The sequence below is a fragment of the Chelonia mydas genome, chromosome 2, assembly GCF_015237465.2.
Source record: "Chelonia mydas isolate rCheMyd1 chromosome 2, rCheMyd1.pri.v2, whole genome shotgun sequence".
Lineage (NCBI taxonomy): Eukaryota > Metazoa > Chordata > Testudines > Cheloniidae > Chelonia > Chelonia mydas.
In genome coordinates, this window is record NC_057850.1 from 105,489,654 (window position 1) to 105,505,277 (window position 15,624).

At 40.4% G+C, this 15,624-nt stretch overlaps 1 protein-coding gene across 5 annotated transcripts in view; it reads right to left on the minus strand.

Moving 5' to 3' along the window:
- Positions 1-15,624, minus strand: part of CDKAL1 (CDK5 regulatory subunit associated protein 1 like 1) — a 653,278-nt gene that overhangs the window by 337,465 nt on the left and 300,189 nt on the right. The gene's annotated exons all lie outside the window — the stretch shown is intronic.

A 15,624-nucleotide genomic window follows, 5' to 3' on the forward strand; every position in this document is an offset into this window, starting at 1 on the left:
TTGTTTGCCCTTTCTGTGTTCCCTCAGCTTGAGGAGTGACCCTGCAGCTGTTTTGGAAGCTTTATAAGACTCATTTGAACAGAGATTTTTTTTTTTTAAGATAATTAAAATGCTGTTGCACTGTGGCAAATTCCTTGAGAAACTGCAGAATCCCACTTTGGCCTGTGGTCTTACATTTTGCAAGTGATCAGCAGGATATATCGATATATTCTATCTGGACCAGCCATGCCCCCTATGCACACTGCATGATCACATATTATTTCTTCTATAGGACCTTGCCTCATACAGTCCACATACAGCATGTACTGTGAATGAAGCAAAATGTTGAAGAGAAAGGATGTCTTTCTTCATGTAAGCCAATTGACTAGGACTTAGGAAAACTGTATTCTATTCCTGGCTATGCTACAGAAGACTGTTGAATTACAAAGAACAAATCTGACCACAACTTGCTTTGGGGAGGGAGGGGGAGAAATGCCAAACCCCACCCCCACCCCCACCAGCTTTCGTCAAGCAGACCTCTCTGGTCCCTTAAACTACCAATGTTAAAAGATTAGTGGAGACTTGTCTGCAGGAGTCTTAGCTCAAGCCCTCAAAACAAGGGCTCATATCCATTTTTGTAATTTTCTTTCCATAATAGTGCACTGTATCCATACATGTACAGTAATGATTCACCAAATGACACTTTACACAACGGCACCATTACTGAACAGGTTTGACTAAGATGAAGATGAATCTGCTCTTGCTAAGAGATGTTATAGTTGCAACACTAACTTATCTGGCTAGCTGTCTTTTGAACAAAGCATATTGGTTGCGACAACAATTTGCACAAAGTTAGCACCCCATACTGAAAAAGTTAGGATTTTCAGGATACATGCATTTTATTTCACATTATGGCATGAAATGGATTTATATTTTGGAATGTACATCTAAAACATGAATCACAATCTAAAACATCCAGACAATGTAACTCCACTCAACCCTATTAGAACAATCTCTACAGAAGAGAAGTTCACATTATAAAATCCACAACAATGCATCTCTAGACTTTGACTATCCCAATTATGGGTCTGTTTCCGCTCCCACTGACTTCAATCCTCAGGGAAACCTGGACTTTAGATTTGTAGGTACATAACCTATACTCCTCAAAATGCCTTCAAATCTCTCCTAAAATTCACCTCTGTTGTGATGCAGACAATAGCTAGGCAGTGGGTATTCTGGCCTGCTGCTTAATATACCAGATATAATAATGACACTGTTACCTTATTCTCCCTTATATAATTTCTGCCATCATATGCTTAGACTGTAAGCAGTTCAGGGCCAGAACTGTCTTTTCATTGTGAGTGTGCAACGGGGTCGGCACCCACCTCTTGCAAGTGCCCCCCTTTGGTTGTGTGTGTCTGCATTTTTTCAGTAAGTACTCCTGACCCTGGTATGGGGCAGTATCTCCTGGGCTTCCTCCCTGGAGACATTATCTTCTGGTGGCCCTCCCTGGGCTCAGTCCCTACTCAGTCCCCGCAGCCAGACAGGAGCTTTTTCATTGCTCTCCTGGCCCCCGCTAGCAAACTGTCTTTGGCTCAGTCCTAGCAGCCAAGTCTCTCGCTCCCCTGGTCCCTGCCAATACTGAGCTGTCCATGGCCCTGCTGCTCTTCCAGCCAGGCACGCAGTCCTCTTGTCTGCAGCTCCAAGCAGCAACGAACTACTGCTTTGTTCTACAGCTTCTTTTATCAGACCTGCCTAGCGTCTGATTGCACATTCCAGCAGCCCTTCCTCGCAACCAATTCCAGCAGCCTTTCCTCGCAACCACTGTAGGCCACTTGGAGGACCACTCCAATGCTCCTTTCCTGGGATGATTGTGGGAGAACCTCGAGGCCTCCACCAGACAGCCTTTGGGCCTAGTCCACAACATCTAGCACAATGGTACCCTGGTTAAATGTTGGAACCCTCCACGCGTTGTAATAACACAGATTAATAACAATGCCTCTCAATTGTTGCCTTTGTAGGGAGAGTATCCGATTTTACAAGCATGCATGAGGTATCATGTCCTTGCAAAATCTTAGACTTGACATGTTGCTGAGCAATATGTGGAGATCTAATAATGCCATAAGGAAATACAATTTATATAATCCATAAACTGTTAGGCTATCCTTAATTGTACCAATTGACTCTATGACCTGGTCCCAACAAGCCTTGCTTGCTAGGCTCAGATGCATTGGGGAAGGAGGTTGGGTCATGTATCAGAGATATGCAACATCTTGAAGAACAACAGTTACGAGAAGGCAAGTAACCGTCGTTTCTTCTTTGAGTAATTGCATGTGTCCATTATGTTGTAGGGGACTCCCAAGCTCTTTTTGATGGAGGCCAGGCTAGGATTCTCTTCAGAAGGAGAACTTTTGCCATGCTTCTGTCTTCCCATGATGCTGTAGTAAATGTATGGTGCCTAGCAAACATATGAAACAATGACCTCGTTGCTGCTCTGTAGATGTTGAAGGTAGCAGTGTTTCCCACAAATGCAGTAAAGTTAAAATGCACCATACCTGAGTGTGCTGACACCTTCTCAGAGGATGTGATACTGTTGGCAGTATGGTATATAACAATGCAGGTGAAATCTATTTGAGAGCCATTGTGCTGGAACAGGATGACTTCTCATTCATTCCGCATAGGATACAGAGAGCTGAGAAGAAACCCAGTAACGCTTTGTTCTACACAGGTGAGAGGCTCGGGCCTTGGTGCGTATCTAAAGTGTAGACTAAAATAAAGAGTTAATCCTTGTGACCATGTGGCTTTGGGAAAAAATTGTAGGTATATTGACTGAATGGAGTGGAAATCTGATACTATTTTGTAAAAAATCCTAAGGATCTGGCTCGAGCTGCACCTTGTCACTGTAGAATGTAGACCAAGGAGGATCCATTTTCAGGACCCGTAACCCCACCCTGCACCTCCTTGCAGATGTGATGGCTACTAAGGTGGCCACCTTCACTGAGAGGTGTAACTGAGAGCAAGAGGTTGAGGATTCAATTTGAGGGCCAATAATTGCTGACAGAACTATATTCAAGTCCCAAGGACAAAAAAGTCTATCGAGACCTTTTAGGAACCTGACTGTTATAGGATTAGAGAAAACAATCCTTCCACCAATACAGGGGTTAAACTGTGAAATTGCACCCAGGTGCACCTTAATGGAGCTGACTGCTAGACTTGACACTTTTGAGATGTAAAAGGTAGTCCATAATCTTTAGAATTGTAGACCGCATAGGAGACACACTGTTGCTAGCTTCCCAGATAAAAGAACACTTCCATTTACTAAGGAAAGTAGCTCACATGGGTGGTTTTCTGCTATTCAGTGGGACATTCTGGACTGCCCTAGAACAGTGTGCCTCATCTGGCTAAACCACTAAAGAACAATTCCGTAAGGTGCAGCATTTGAGAATTACAGTGCAACACCTGCCTGTGATTCTGGGAGATCAAGCCTTTGATTACAGAGAGAAGTAAGGGTTCTCGAGTGGACAACCTGCACAGACCTGAGTACCATGGCTGCCATGGCCACAGTGGAGCAACGAGGATTATTCCATTTCATTCTTGCTTCAGACAATGACCCTGGGAATGAGTGGCCCGAGTGCGTATGCATTCAGCAGGTCTTTGTCCCACGGGAACAGGAAAGCATCCGAGATGGCCCTGGGACTGTGACCCACTTTTGAACAGCATCAGGGACATTTCCTGTTCTGGTAAGTTGCAAATAAATCCACTGTCGGAACTCCTCATACTTGAAACACTGATCTTAGAATAGCTGTGCTGAGAGACCATTTGTGATGCATGTTGAATAACCAGTTCAGGCAGCCTACTGGGCAATTCTGGACTCCTACCCAGTATGGTGTCTTGAGAGTTAACAAGTTCCATATGTAGAAATTCCACAATCTCCTGACAGAAGCAATCTGAACTAATGGCGCCTGGCTTTTTCACATAAAACACCGCTGTGGTCATGTCAGTGAGTACCTGGATGGTCCTGGCCTGCAGGACGTGCTGACGTGCTCTAGATATTGTACACAACTTGAGAACATTTATTACCAATGCACCTGAGGGTGGTAGCCTGATTCAGCCCCGCCTGCACACTGCAGAGATGTAGTCTGTTGTGAGAGTTCACATTTGTACAAGCAACCATCCACCTCAGGAGCCTGATGTACTTCTGCACTGCAGTTTGTGTTTGATCTTTGAATGATGCACAAAGGTTCCATGGAGCCAGAGATCAAGTCCCAATTAACTCTATTCCCAATAAACTCCCAGGACCATCCCAATGAACTCTGTCCTTTGGAGTGGTAACAAGATTGATTTTTTTGTTTTATTTTCAGGCCTAAGCAGTTGAATAGATAGAGAGTTCAATGGACACTGTTCTCCACCTAGTGACTGGAGCAGCTTCATACCAATCAATTGTCCAGGTAAGGATACATGTGGATATCCCAAAGTCAAAGATAGGCTGCTACCACTGCCATACACCAAAGGATAGTATGGTGAACTGGTAATGATCTCCTCCTCCCATGAACCTGGGCTGTCCTCAGAAATAATGTGATTCAAGCTGCAGCAGTCACAACTGGATATCAACATAGACTGAGCAAGAATTGCATAAGTCGAGAGATGTGGCATCTTATTGTGGAAAGGAAAACTCCTGAATGCTAAGACCAATGACATATTAGAAAAAAAAAAAGGAGGAGTACACAAAAGCAGACAAGGCAGTGAAAAGTGATGCAAGTAAAGATAAATGGAGATATGTTGGAGACCTAGCAGCTGAAGCTGCTGCTATGATAGGAAACCAGAGTCATTTACCAAGTGACTAAAACCCTGTACAGAAACTCCAAACAAGAAATGGGACAATAAAAAGTAAAGATGGAGAAATGCTCCTGTCCCCCTCTTCTCCTCTACTCCACAATCCCTTTTTCCCATGTCTCTCTCACCCCTACTCCCTCTACAGTCCAGTCCTTCACACTGTCTGGGTGTCAGCAGGGGAACCACAGAAAGCCAAAGAGGGGCTCTCTGCTCTCAGTTCTGGTGCCTGACACTACAGCAGTCTACAGCAGTTGGGTGAAGCAATTGCAGTGCAAGTCTTGCTCAGCTGCTGAAGCTCTGAGATGGCGCATGCTGAGCGCAATCAGAATCTTCAGAAAATTTAGTTGCCAAACTCTATCAAGTCTCTACTGAGCATGTGCTAACAGATTTTCAGAGACCTAAAACATGGCCACAGAGGGAAAAAGCATACTTCTGAGTTCAGGACAACTCCCCTACTAAATTTCATGTTCCTGCTTCAAAGGATAGTGGCACTAGAGCTTCTCAACACAATAGTTGTAATACTTTATTTTTAAAAGGCACAAGTTGTCCCAATCTTGTTCTTGAAAATGGCTGAACCATTTTAACTGAAACTTTCACAATAAATTCAACCTGAGACAGAGACACAGCTTGGAAAATTTCAGCCTGAATAGTTAAAGTTTGGCAAAGTGCTGTTCTATGAAATTTTTAGTCAGGCAAACAATTCCACACTTGCATTCAAGGAGTAACCTCACACGTACGGTCCATGAGAGGTCATGCTGTGTAGAGGACATTTTGTAGAGCAAAAGGGCATCCTTCTTGCTGTGTGACCGCATACATATGGTGCCAGACAATCATCCCAGGGATACAGCTGGTCAGGAAGTCATATTCAAGGATTTCATGGGCATGCAATGCACATGGTGCATTCATAGATGGCACACCACACAACTGATAAGCAACTGAAAACAGGGACTTAAAATGAAAAAGTCAGGCAACCTTGATAATAGGTAGTGCTACCAGCTCCACCTATAATGAAAAATGTCAGCAAAACTGTAAATAAACTAATCATCTCTGAACAGGTGAATCATTTCAGAATAATTTCGGGGACGGGTGAATTCCCACTTCTGCCTCCCTACTGAGGCCGTGGCTGCTTGTGAGGGCTTAGCCTAAAAATCCCATCCCAAAGAAGGGCAGAGAAGTGGTAGGCCTATCCTATCCAGGGGGTGGTGTGTGTGTCTCTCTCTCTTTCTCACTGATGGCTTGGGGCAGGGATTGCAGCCTGGCTCGCTCTGAGCTCAGCTCCAGCCCAGGCCACTGCTGCTGCTTCCTGTCTGGCCAGCAGGGAGAGAGGGGGTAGCAATGACAATGTAGCAATTATGAGCCCCAACCTTGCCCAGCCCCCAGCAGCCTTTGCAGGCCCAGGGAAGACAGTAAAACTCTGGCCGGAGAGGAGCTATGAAAAATCAAGGGAATGGGGGGCAGAAATCAAACTGGGGGCTGCCGCAAAGCAAATGGCACCCCGGCAGCCACCAACTTATTAAAAAGTCACGTCAGGCTAGGCACCCCCTGAGTGAAGGACCAATGCAAGAGAACTTATGCTAGTTTCAGTCTTGTTTTAAAAATGGTTTAATAATTACTTTACTTATGTTTGTTTTGTTTTAGTAGAATAGCACTCTGTTGTTCGTTTGATGACAATGAAAAACGCATCCCTTAACCATTTTAAATACTTTATTTAGTGTAACTGAATAGCAGTGTGCTTCTGACTACTTTAATGGGTTTGCAATAGAGTCTTAAGTCTTTAAATATAGGAAAGTGCCCCCATATAGCTTAATAAAATCTTCCTAGAAACAAAAATTGCAACAGTATATCCCAAATTTCCCAGCAAGCATACTATTAAAGGAGATTAACAACTAGTGGATAGATAGGAAAGTAAATTTTAAGAGATGATTTAGTAGTAAAATAATTCACATAATCAAAATATAGCAGTAAAAAACAATCAATGCTACATATAAGTGAAAGCCAATAAAATTAATTAAAAAAAAATGAGTGAGACTATTGCCAAATTTAAGTTTTGGTGAACTTAACTAACATCTTAATTTATAGTGCTGAATGGCTCAGCCAACAGCCTCACATGCAGCATTAAGAGCATTAATGGTCACTTCACTACCAAACATCAGAGACGAAGCCTGGGCCTCTGGAATTTTGGCATCATTAGTAGGTGAACATTTTTATGATACCACACTGTCACTATCAGATCACTTACTTTCATTAGGGGTGGAAAAAATCTGAGACCTACCAGTAGTTACATAAAAGTTCTGTGAGTTAGCTATTCTGTCTGTGCGCTACATTTACAGATATATTAAGCAAAATATTAAGCAAAAGATTCACCAACAACAAAATAAAATCCAGATTTGCAAGAGTTTTTTTATAAACTATGGGCATGTCTACACTTATCTCTGGAGCGATCAATCCAGCAGGGGTCGATTTATTGCATCTAATGAAGACGCAATAAATAGACAGCCGAGCACTCTCCCGTCGACTCCAGTACTCCACCGGAGCGAAAGGCGCAGGCGGAGTCGATGGGAGAGCATCAACAGTCAATTTACTGTAGTGAAGAACACTGCGGTAAGTAGATCTAAGTATGTTGACTTCAGCTACATTATTCATGATCGATCCCCCCCTCAGTGTAGACCAGGCCTATGATGGGAAAGTTTCTTCTGTGAAACTCAAAGAACTATTTAGTCAGCAAATCACTGTTTCATCTCATTCATTTACCCCACACCCTAATGAAACTTTAGGTCTCCAGCAGTCATTTGATGTGATCCCCAAAGTCGACAATGTTGAAATTGGCAAAAACAATGAGGAGTCCTTATGGCACCTTAGAGACTAACAAATTAATTTGGGCATAAGCTTTTGTGGGCTAAAACCCACTTTATCAGATGTTTTAGCTCACAAAAGCTTATGCCCAAATAAATTTGTTAGTCTCTAAGGTGCCACAAGGACTCCTTGTTGTTTCTGCTGATACGGACTAACACGGCTACCACTCAGAATGTTAAAATTATTTTCACCAGTTTGAAATTAAATTTTCAACAATACAAGTTGGGTCTGTAACAATGTCAGTGGAGGGAATCCAGTAATTAAGTTTTATTTCTCTCCTGTTTGGCTGTCTTCTTTTCTTTGGTGTGATACTAAGTAGAAAAATCAATTAAAAAAAAGTGGAAATCTTTTTGAAGTCTAGTGAACCCTTTTGTTTTAGCGTGTGATTTCTTTTTTGTGTCACAAGATAGAGAAGTAATGAGAATTGGTATTAAACTATCAAAATAAACAGCTATGCATACTGCACAAATACATTTTAAGCTGAATCAAAATTGAATAGCACAGCTGACAAAGGAAATTCTCCCTCTGCTGATGTTAAGTGCAGACTGGAAACCGAGGAATATGTTTGAATGGAAGCCCAGTAATTCAACCACAAATATGAAACAATTTGAAAAACAGATGCAAATAGAGAGTATAACTATCAAAATACTTTTAAAAGGACGAATTTCACTACCCTTCTTAGACAAATACAGCTCCAGGAAAATAAAATCCAGAAAGAATACCCTGAGTCAGGCCAGAAGAATCATCTTGATCCAATATAGAAAGCCTCCTAATTATTTTTTAGACAATAAATGATTTAAAGTCGAAATAAAGTCATCTAAAAGTATTACAACAAAGTAGAGATATGAAAATCTCTGATTATTATATATACAAACAACTGGCTAATCTACTCTAATATGTGGGTTTAGCATACAATAAATTTAACAAGTGAAATGTTAACACCCTAATGTCACAACATCTCATGCATTTTTGGAAGCAAAATAAGAGACAAAATTCCTGACTGAAGATGGTTTTTATGGAAGACGACATGTACTGGAAAAAGCAAACAGTTATAAAGTATTTGGCAAAATTATGCTGTATGAAAGAAAAACAAAACAAAAAGCTAGATATTCTCTCATTTTAGGACATCAGAAACAAGCACAGATAAGCATTCTCAGCTAAATTCTCAGCATTCTCAGGTAAATCTTAAAAACAATTAAGTTTAATATTAATTTACTATGTTAATGAAAATACACCTTTTTGTTCCTTTTAAACTGACACTCTGCTTCTTTTCTGGGTTGGTGGTTCTGTGTTTTCAGACTTCAGTTGCATAGTAGCATTTATCATTTTTTCTTAAAGGCCCATTAGAAAACATTACATAGGGTCATAAAAAACTAATTTGTCATGGTGCCCCATATAGCTTTGAGAAATGACAGGTTGGGACCAAAATATTTATCTTGGCCTAAGCATTTTCTGCATTAGCAGAGGCAGCATCCAAGACTTAAACATTTTATAGGACAATCCACAGATAATTTTAACCATCTTAACAGAAGAAATTACTGTTTACTTTAGCTTTAGTTATAGCCAAAAGCACAAAAAAGTAAAGATGACAAGTTTTTAAAAAATTTATATTGAAGTCCATTGGAAATGAAGCAATCCAAGATCACTGGAGTGCAGCTCAAAAGCAGGCTGCAACAGTATTAGAAGGGGGTATACTGTTTTCATAATTCTGACCAGGGTGAAGATTTATCTTAGAAAAATATTGCCCCTGAATTGAAAAGACAGACAGAGGAATACAATATTCCAAGTAAAGCTGAGTGTGAACTGTATTTTTGGTTCCATAGGAAATACTGTGATTCTGAAAAAATTTCTTTTCCCTCTACCACCTCAGTTCATTCCACTGCCAACCCAGAAGACCATGACAGGACTGAGAAAGAGGGGAAGATGGGAAGGAAGTGCGAATATGCAAAGTCATCCCAAAGAATTCCGGTGACAAGTAAGTATCCATTTCTTTGAGTCTCTATGTATTCCCACTTATGGGTACTTTGTCAAACAGCGTTGAACACCTTGGAGATGGGAACAGACTCCTAAATGAAAAATGACTAACTCTGCTCTGCCAAATGTGGCAACTAGAAGATCCAGCATGTAATGTTTACTGAACGTGCGCACTGACTTCCAAGTATCAGCCTTGCAGATTTCTGTAATAGGAACCAATAAAGCAAAAGATACTGATACAACTCTAGCAGAATTAGACGATACCACAGATGGCTCAGAAACTTGAGGAAAAAGTCTGAGGGAACACACTGTGACCCATAGGATTCTTAGCATAAGAAACAAACAGTCTAGATGACTTCCCAAAATTTAGTTCTACCTAAGCAGTAAGCAAGAGCTCTCCTAGCATCTCAAATATGTAACAGACTCCACTTTACTAGCATGAGGTTTGAGAAAATTAGTCTACCAGTTTTATGTCTCATTGATGGGAAACACATGATTTTTGGAAAAAACCTGGAATTAAGTCTAAGAACCATTTTATCTTTGTGAAAATTAGTAGTGGGTCAGACACCAGCATGTGGAAGTCACTCACCCTTCTGGCTGTGGTGATGAAGACCATTTAATAGTTAAAGAAATAAAAGTTATATAAAATAATGAACACTCTGCCATGGGTTCAAAGGCTGACCTCAAAAGCATCGATAATACCAAATTAAGGTCCCAAGATGAGACAGGCGCTCTTAAAGGAGGATATATGTTAGATAACCCTTTCATATACCTTTTGACAGAGTTATATACAGATAATGATCTCACCTCAACCAAATCGTGATAAACTGAAATAGCAGTTGAGTGAACTTTTAAAGAAGAATTAGACTATCCTTCAGACTTTATGTACATTAAATGCTCCAGAAATACAGAGTATAGCAGCTGTCGCTAGAGAATTAGATTTTCCTTCCATCCAAGTGATAAATCTAGTCCATTTTAATTGGTAACACTTTCTCATTCATAATTTTCTAGAACCAAACAGTACATTCTGTATCAAGGAAGAACATGATTGCTCAAGACTTGTCAAAGTCTGATGGCTGACACTGTCAGATGAAGAGACTGTGGGTCTTCTTGGAGAATCCTCCCTGGTTGCTGTGACAAATATCTAATATTGACAGTGGAAGACGCAAGTGCAATCCATCTGACAGTTAATGAAGGTCTACATACCATTGCTGTCTGAGCCATGCTGGAGAAATCAAAATAAATTTTGTCCTGTCCTGCCAAATTTTCTTACCACTCTCTGAATTAATGGAAAGGGGAGGAAAGAATAAAGCACGCCCTTTCTCCTATGGAGAAGGAAAGCATCCAACAGGAATTAACAGGCCATCCCTGCTCTTGAAAAGAAGACGGGACATTTTTGTTGATTTCCGCTGTAAACAGGTTTACCCAGGGTTGACACCAATGGAAAAAGATGTCTTGAGCTACTCAATCCTTCAGGAACCACTTGTGAATTTGAGAACTGTCCAAGCTGAAATAGTCTGCTAGCACATAGCTTTCCCCTGTTAAATGCAGGGCAACTGGCTAGATACTGTACAAAATATGCCAATCTCATAGTCTGACCACTTTGGCACATAACTCGAATGAGTGAGCTCCCCATTGTTTGTTCACATAATACACAGCCGTCATGTTGTCCATTTGTTCACATAATACATAGTGGTCTTATGGTCCATTGCTACCTGAATCACACTCCCTTGTTTATGAGGGAAGAAAGATCTGGAGAGCCAGATGGATGGCTCTTAATTCTAACACACTGATGTGTAAGCTCTTTTCTTGGAAAACCTAATGATCCCAATTGTAAACTGAGCCAAATGGGTTCCCGATCCTGTGTTGGATACTTCTGACATTATCACCACCAGTGGGGTTGGGGACTGAGTAGCACACCTCAGAGAACATTCCGTCTGTTTGTCCACAACTCAGCATCTGGAGATAAACATGTGAACACTGTCTTAATCGGACAAGTAATCTCATGACATCCAATCTACATTGACTGAATTCTGAGATGAGTAACAGGGTTTACATAAGTGGTAGCTCCCATCAAACCATCTATCTGGGCTACTTTTTCCCTCCCATTCCTTTCCAGCTATGAATTTGTCAGTGCTCAGCTGATGCCTACAGACTTGGTGAGAGATGGCATCTGGTTTACCAGCATCACAGGGGTACTCGAATTAATGGCTGGTACATTTAGAACAAACTAAAGAAATATATGTAGCCAACATATAACATTTATTGCTGCATAACTGATGTTGTACTTACATTTTAAGAAGGGCTAAATAATTGACAATTAATAAAAAATTGCAGTTATGTAGGTGTGATGGTCTCCCAGAGGTACCCAGGGTTGTGAGGAACCTTGTTACCACCTGCCCATAATATGAGAGAGCCTCGTCTGTACCTCTATGTATGTGTGTACACATAGCACTAAGTGTGGGAAGTGTCTCAGGGCCTGCTGCCATTTGGGCTATTATTATGTTTTGTTCAGACTGTTGATGACTTAACTGGTTCATAGTTCTTACATGTTTTGATTGACCACCTACCTGCGTGTCTTGCTTCAATTTCCTTGTATTTGGGGATGGCTTCTTCTGGAGTGCCTCAGAACATAGCACACAGGCACACCATGTACTCTCCTCTTAGTCCCCACGGGCTCCGCAGTCCCCCTGCAGGCAAGCAATAGGCACACACCAACCCCCGAGCACATCCACCAGACACTCTCAGAATACTAGACCCCACTGTTCCCAAAGCAATAATATATAAAGCTTACTAGCCCACCTTAGAATACAGCTCCATTTAACACAGCACTTAGATTTGATTATAAGGAAAGCAAATATTTGTTTATTTAACAAAGAATAGAGCTTAATATGATAGCAAACCAAAATATTGGAAACAAAGGGTTACATATACAACACCACCATAACACCCTTCCCATGGTCTAAACTTAACCAACAGGTTAGCTTCCTCTCTAAAGAAGTTTATCTTACTCAAAGTTCTTCCCAGAGTTTTCAGCCAAACCTTTCATGAAGCAAAACCATCTCGGTTTACTTCCCCAGTGAAGTATCTCTTTTATCCAGCGAATCTCTTTTCACGCCCAGGTGCATCAGGCCAGACCTTTGCCCTGAAAACAGGGTGCCCCACCTCCTGCTGTTTATCTCTTCCTGTTAGTTTTCTTTTGAATTCCCTACCAGTTCTTCATTAGCACTTGACTGGTATGCTAATAAACTTCTACTGTAACACAGACAATCTCCTATGGTGGCTAGGGAGATAAGTGTCTCCAACCTCCTGTCTGAAGAAGTTTGTCTCAAGGCATGCCACACCTTTGAGAGACCTGCCTTTAACTACAAGGCCTTAAGAACATAACTTCCAATCCTCTTACATATTATCCACAAATATATCTGACAATGATTATGATGAACAGTGTGACACAGGCTTTCACTAGAGACATTACACACCATTCTTTGACAGACCAGTATGTAGACACCAGACCCAAAGGATCCCTTTAATCCTTATGTACTTCCGTGCCCTCTGCTAGTTAGCACAAAGTGGTCCCTGGGTCACAGTAGGCTTAGCTGAGAGTAATCCTGTGCTTCAAGTTAACTGATGGTTTGCATGAGTTGGAAATTTTTTTCATTGCATATTCAGCATTGCACACGGTTAGATGGATTATGAGAGATTTCACCATCTCCTGAAGCGCCTCAATTTGTAGTTATTGCATGAAACTAGACTTGACAGACAAATGGTCTGATATGGGATGACAAATCCTTTGTTTCCAGAAGAAATTTAGAAATATTTAAAGAATGAACTATTTTAGAACCTCATTTTTTCTACCTTTTCTAGCCCTGCTGCTGGTTTTTCAGAATTAGTAATTATTGTTAATTAGTATTGGACATTCACAGATTTTGCTCCTTTTACAACACCTTGCAACTGACTTCTTTAAACAAAGAGGAAATTTCAGCTCCAAAATATGGGCACAAGTTTTACAACTAACCTGTAATTCAAAGTTAGAAAACAATTTCAAACATATTAACCATTAGGAGTCAAAACATACAACATCAAGATAATACTAACTGGGTTGATCACGAAAAAATAATGTGTGTATCTACGCCAATTCCACTGCTGCTTTGTCTATTGTTTAGTATTTTGAAGCTTTTCCACTACATTAAGGGTCAGTACAAAATCCCAGGGGGAGCAACCAGAGCAGTCTAGCAAGCAGATATACTGTACAGGCAGCAGCCTATCTCCTTGGTGCAGACAGCCAGGTCTGTAGGTTGGTGCAAAAAGGACAAGACCATCCTCCTGCCTCCTTGTGCAGTGCATCAAGAGAGTAGACCCTACATTCCACAACACAGGGACTCCATATATGACAGGCCCTTAGAGCACAAGGAGGAGGATCTGTGGCCGTCTCAGGGTAAGGGCCTGTCACAATCTGTCCCTACATATAACTTTTATAAGCACTTCCCATGTGGTTCACGATTAGAACTTCCCATCTCCAGTATCTATGGTTCTGTAATAATCAGTTTTCACTCTAGCATAAGAAAATGATTGGATATTAAGCTATAGGTTAACAAAAATTGTAAGCTATACTAATTTTTCCCTTTCATATAGTTTGACTGTGTACTTATGGAAAGTCAATATATACTATTGTTGTTCTTCCACGATACTTTGGCTCCCCCATGAATAATTCCACAATATAAAAATAATGTAACTTCTCAATATGTGGCAAACAGTATATTTGATTCCATATTTCATGATTGTTTACTTAACATATGAATCCTGAAGGGTTACACTATTACATCTCATTACTTGCTTCGTTCCCAATTCACTCTAATACTGGTAGCGATGTAATGCCAACTGTTAATACAACTCTGAGAACATGCCTGCTGTGAGCTACTTAGCACTATCCTTCAAAAAAATTCAAAACCGAGTAAGAGCAAGCTTTCCATAAGAACTAAGAAAGTTTTAAGAGAGCATAATCACAAGTATAATTGCTTCAATATGATATTAACATTACCCTCTTTCAATCTAACTTCTCCTACTTCTATAGTTGCATTTGCCTGACAAAATCATCCACACCAAACTGACAAAAAATCCAGATAATCTAAATAGCTAACCTCAGTAAAAGTGTGCTGTTATCTTCATTACCACATTTTTCATTTGTCACATTCACTTATTCAATGTTGTTTCAAATTAGATAAAATTTCAAAATGGATATTTGATATAGATACCACAATATTATTATTAATAATCATAATAATAATAATAATAAATGTCATATATATTGCTATTTAAAATGTTTATTGCATATACATTGATGAAAAGCATGTCAAACAATGGTTGTTCCTGTATCATCTAAATTATTTATCAAGATTAAAACACATTATCCTGAACTGCAATTTCATACTTCATTGTTGATGAAAACTTGTAACCTCCACAAACACATACTTCCAACTGGAGTCAAACAGTGTAACTGGGGATAAGGTCTCCTCCCCTTGAAAAGACTGTTTTTAATACACATGACTGAGAATATATAGTGATAGACATAAGATTGACAACACTGTTATAAATTATTCTCTCTCTTAATGTAATGAGCTACACTTGATGCTGCATGATTTATTCCACCAACTAGCACTAAAGAGATAAAAATAGCAACTGAACTTAACTCTTGCAATATCCTGTGATGGCATCCGCATTACATTAGTTAACACAACATCACTGAATGACTGCAGACTCTACAGCGGGTTCCAGAGGCAAGTGAGCTTGATGTGCCATCAATTTACTTCGCAATGATTTTTTTCAAGTAGTGGTACATGAACCAATAAAGTCTGAGAACTGCTACTCTATACCTTTATACCATATAGATCTACTAAAAAGGCAATTCTAAAATATGACTGGATTCCTGCCTCCAGGAATTTACAATCCAGTTCAGTCATGGGGGGGAAAAATCTAGCAGTTGATAGC